The sequence below is a fragment of the Microtus ochrogaster genome, unplaced genomic scaffold (assembly GCF_000317375.1).
Source record: "Microtus ochrogaster isolate Prairie Vole_2 unplaced genomic scaffold, MicOch1.0 UNK69, whole genome shotgun sequence".
NCBI classification, from domain to species: domain Eukaryota; kingdom Metazoa; phylum Chordata; class Mammalia; order Rodentia; family Cricetidae; genus Microtus; species Microtus ochrogaster.
In genome coordinates, this window is record NW_004949167.1 from 341192 (window position 1) to 346673 (window position 5482).

General features: G+C 41.6%; 1 protein-coding gene across 1 annotated transcript in view; it reads left to right on the forward strand.

The window, feature by feature from the left end:
* Eif2b3 (eukaryotic translation initiation factor 2B subunit gamma) overlaps window positions 1-5482 on the forward strand; it is a 62790-nt gene that overhangs the window by 22708 nt on the left and 34600 nt on the right. The window lies entirely within an intron of this gene.

Consider the following 5482-nt stretch of genomic DNA (forward strand, 5'->3'; position numbering starts at 1 on the left):
CATGCCAGAGGAGGGTGCCAGATCTCAGTACAGATGGTTGTAAGCCACCATGTGGTTGCTGGGAATTGAACTCAGGACCTCTGGAAGAGCAGCCAGTGCTCTTAACCGCTGAGCCATCTCTCCAGCCCTGTTTCTTATATTTTAGCTTTAGGAATTATCTGTTGATTTCCTACTCAGGAACTTAAAGATATAGGTTTGTCTTACCACATCCTCTGCTCCTGTTTTTAAACTCCATACAGCTTCCTAATGTGGCATTGGAATCATTATTAACTAGCTAATTAATGGTTATATTACTATGATTGTATGTAGTATTCACAGCTGAGTTGTGTACATTTTTCTTTCCTGTTCTTATTTTCCTAAATACCATCTTGTTTTATTGCTTGCTTGTTTTCTTTGTATTTATTACTAATCCAACCCCAGTCCCAGTTGTTTTAATTTCCTATAACTACATTTTAACATATTAGATAATCCTTCAATTCAAATCATCTCCTTTTTTTATTAAGACAGTCTCACTAAATGGCAGTCTCGTTGTAGCCCTATCTGGTCTGGAACTCTGAATGTAGAACAGTCTGGACTCTTACAGAGATCCTATCTGTGCCTCCCAGATGCTGAGATTAAAGGAATGCACCATGTTGGGCCCTATTTTTCCCCCAATGGTCCTAGGAATCAAACCCAGGGCCTGGTTTATTAAATTCTCTCTGTCTTTTTGTCACATCTTAAGTCAGAAAATAAAAAGAAACCCTTGTCACTTAGATCTACCTATTTCTATTAGTCATTAAATGGATTTTTTTGTTGGTTTGGTTTGGTTTGGTTTCTCACAAAAGGATCTCTCTGTGTAGCTTTGGAGCCTGTCCTAGCACTTGCTCTGTAGACCAGGCTGGCCTCAAACTCACAGAGATCCACCTGTCTCTTCCTCCCAAGTGCTGGGATTAAAGGTGTGTGCCACCACTGCCTGGTTCTTTCAAGTTTTTTTTTAAATTACCATTGTGCTGGGCATAGTGGCCAACACTTTTAGTCTTAGCATGCAGAGAGAGAGGTAGCAGATCTCTGTGAGTTCAAGCCCAGCTGGTCCATATAGAGAGACCTTGTTTCAAAAACACAAAAAAGAAAACAAACTTCTTGAAATCCCTTATGTGAATTACTGGTGTCAGTTGCCTGCAGAAACTGTCCTGGCTTCTCATATCCCAGGATCTTACACTAACATTCCCTTTCAGAGCTCTTGTCTTTTGTTTGGGGTTTTTGTTTACTTGTTGAGGCACCATGCCCAGCTGCTTGTCTTTTCTGAATCTCTTTTTTTGTGGGGGAAGGGGATAGGTTGGTTTGGGTGTTTTGAATCGGTGTCTTCTTATATAGTATGGGCTGTGTCCCTAAACTCAAGGTCCTTCTGCCTTGGTCTCCCAAGCAGAAAGAGTACAAGAATGTGCTACCACGTATGTAGTATGTGGGTCTTTTCCTCATAAATGCCATTGCTTTATTTAGTGCTATGGGCTAATCCACATAAGTTTGTCTGCATGTACGTCTGTGCACTGTGTGCATGCTTGGCCCCAAAGAGACCATGGAAGAACTTCAAATCCCTGGAACTGGAATTATAGGCGGTTGTTAGCTTCAGTGTGGATGATGAGAATGGAACCAGAGTTCTCTGCAAGAGCAGCCAGGGCTCTTAGCTCTGAGCCATCTCTCCAGCTCTGCCCAGTCTTTATTCAGGTGGCACTGTTTGTTAAGTTTGGAACAGAATAAGGACTTTGGCTGCTTTCACATCTGTGATCTCAGTTTCTCCAGTGGCTCCACCTCTTTTCTTTGCTTCTGCTGCACTTTGACTCTTTTCCTTTATTTCACTGTGCATTTATTTGTGTATTATTTATTTATTTATTTTAATTTATTGGGCAGGGGCTCTCTATGTAGCTCTCGCTGTCCTGGAACTTGCTATGTAGACCAGGCTGGCCTCAAACTCACAGAGACCTTCCTGGCTCTGCTTTGCTTTTGTTCCTTACTTTATTTCTGTATTGTGATGACTGTGGTTTCTGCTCTTGTCCCCCTACCTCCTTTAGCTCTGTTCTTCAGATTTAGCACTGCCCAGTATGTTTCCCTCCTTCTTGTAAGAAGCCTCAAGCACTGCTTCAATATCATCTGCCATTTTCTCAGAATTCAGAGTTCTTTATCTACCATTTTCTCTAACTGCCTGTTCAGGCTCAGGTACCTGGTACTAATATTCTGAAAGAGACTGTTGTTGTTGCTGGGACCCACAACTGTCACTGTTAGCTCAGAGCCCACCTGACACCTCAGGACCGAGGAAGGTGTCCAGGGGCTGTGAGAGCTTCTCCTTCAGTTTAGTTAATGGCCATGACTTGTTTGCCATCAGCGGGTTCTAACCGTGGAAACAGAAGCTACCAGGTCTCTAGAGCCATAAACTTGGGGATGGGTCGCTTCAGCTATCCTCCCTTAGTCAAAGATAGTTACTGCCCAAGGTGGTAGCCCACCTTTAGTCCCAGCACTTGGGAGGCAGAACAGAGCTAGTTGCTAAACCAGACCAAGGATTGTAAAGGATTGCAAAGAATTGGGAACTAACCGTATCTCTGATGGTAGAAACTGTGTGTTTATGACCTTTCAAAATCTGAAGTATAGACTGGGTTTCCTTTGAGTTGGGTTTTCAAGACAGGGTTTCTCTGAGTAGTCTTGACTATCAGGAACTCACAGTGTAGGTAAGGCTGGCCTCGAACTCCCAAGTGCTGGGATTAAGGAAGTACACCACAACAACCTAGCCGACTATTAGGCTGGTTTTTAAATATGGGACAGGGTCTCAGCATGTAGCCCTGACTGCCCTGGAACTTGCTAAGTAGGTTGGGCTGGCCTTGAACTTGCAGCAGCTCCCTACCCTGTCTCTCTCCATTCTGGCATTATTACCTGCCATTGCCCATTGCTCCTGCCTGTGTAGTTTTGATTTGTTCTTAAGTTGTGTAGCATGTTTGTGTTTGTATAATGAGTAAATATGCCTGTCATTTATCCTCTTTATCTGGTTTTGGCCTCAGGATCCTGCTGACGTCATAAAAGGAGTTAAATTCTGAACTCCAAATGTACCTTTTTTTAATAGGGTAGGAATACAGATTTACTGATGGAGTAGAGAATGAACGAGTAAGTGAACAATTGTAGAAGAGAGAGAAAAATCCCGGGCGATAGTAGCGCATGCATGTCTTTAATCCCAGCACTCGGGAGGCAGAGGCAGGTGGATCTCTGAGTTCAAAGCTAGCCTGGTCTACAGAACAAGTTCCAGGAGAGGCTCCAAAGCTACATAGAAACCCTGTTCAAAAAAAAAGAAAATCTATGAAAGCCAGGTGATGGTGGCGCACATCTTTAATCCCAGCACTCAGGAGTCAGAGGCAGGAAAGAAAAATCAATCAGAGAAATAAATCAAGTAGGGAAAAATGAGGAATATTTGAATATGACAATTTTTAAAAGTGAAAGTTTATAATTTTGCTTCTTTAGCCTTGTTTGTGTAGTCTTTGGGTAGACATTCTGAAATTACCATTCTGTTCCCAAGTGGAATTCACTTTGGTAAAGCAGGAGCATCTACAACCTTTATTCAGAGTTTACAGTTACTATGACAGCCACAAAGAAACAATACAAGGAGGAGGATCCAAGAAGGAAAGCCATGCGACAACATACCTGAAAGTTGCTTGGCTGGGACAGTCAGGTGATTCAGGGTTTTTGTGAATCTAAGAACTTGAGTATGTTCAACACTCCAAATTAGACCCAGAAATATCATCTTTCTATCTCTCTATTAAGTTGATAGCTCATAGTTAAACTTTTACAAACTTTACTATAGTCTCATTGTCATGTGATGGATAAATTGATATATTCCAGAACTGCATGTGATATTTGTAATTATTTTCAAAATTTAGCTTCAAATTGACCTTATTTGTTTTTCATTCTTTGGATTTCGCTAATTTTAGTTTAGAAAAGAACTGTATAATTTTTCCCTGTTCAGATTCAAACACTGCATATGACCAGTTACCATGTGATTGATGGCCTTGAGTGCTTCAATCACCAGAGCTAACTGTCATACAGTTAACACTTTGTTAGATAAATAGGCAGCCACAGCCAACAATGAAGCATACCAAGTATGGTAGTACTCAGCTGTATACCATCTCTCCAGAGACTGAGGCAGGACAGTCATGAGTTCAAGTCCAGCTTGAGTTACATATTGAGACCTATCTCAAAAGAAAAGTAGAAGATGCAGACCTGATGCATATATCTGTGCACCTGTTTACTGGCACGTGTGTGTAGAGGCCAGTGGTTAACATCAATTGTCCTCCGTTCTCCCCTATTTTTTAAAAAGACATGATCTCTCACTGAATCTGGAACTTGTTATTTCAGCTAGACTGAGATCTGTTTGTCTTTGCCCCACATCCCATCCCGAGGTTTGAGGTACATGCTGACACACCCCCAGTTTTTATATGGGTACTGAGGATCCAAACTCAGGTTCTCATGCTTGAGCATGAGACTATGTGTTTTGGTTTGGTTTGGTTTGGTTTTGGTTTTGGTTTTGGTTTTTTGTTTGTTTTGATTTGATTTATTTGTTATTTTTGTTTGTTTTTATTTTTTCCTTGAGACAGGGTTTCTCTGTATAGCCCTGGCTGTCCTGGAACTCACACCGTAGAGACCAGGCTGGCCTCGAACTCAGAGATCCACTTGCCTCTGCCACCCAAGTGCTGGGAGTAAAAGTGTGTGCCGCCACCACCCTAACTTAAATTTTTGGGTTTTTTGTTTTGTTTTTTATTTCAAGACAGGATCTCACTATGTAGCTCTGGCTGTCCTGGAACTCATTCTGTAGAGCAGATTGGCTTTGAACTCACAGAAATACACCTACTCTGCCTCTGCTTCCCAGGTGCTGGGATTAAAGGTGTGTGCTACTACACCTGGCAACTTAAACTGTTTTTGACTTTGCTTTTTGTTTTATTGTTGTTTTTTCAAGACAGGGTTTCTCTGTGTAGCCCTGACTGTCCTGGAATTCAATCTGTAGAACAGGCTGGCCTTGAACTTCACCTGCCTCTGCCTTCTGAGTGCTGGAATTAAAGACACTACCGCCAGACAGCGACTTAAATATTTTAATAACTTGGTCAATAATACTACTATAAATCTTTATATGTTATCTCATTTAATCTTCATAACAAACCTATGTATTTAAATACTATCGATCCTATTTAACTGAAGAATAGAGAGGTTAGTTAATGTACTTATATGTAAGTAAGTAGCCATGCTGAGTTTCATACTATCATACCAGTGGACTAGTTTTAGAAGCTCAGTTCTTAATCATTACACTGTGCTACTTCTGTGTATACAGGTCTTAGATACACACACTGGCAAGGTGATGGCGTTGTGTGCCTATAATCTCAACCCTCAGAGTCGTAAAGGAAGGGGGATATCTGTGGGTCTGCAACCTGGTCTAAAGAGCCAACTCCAGCACAGCCTGGACTACACAGGGAAA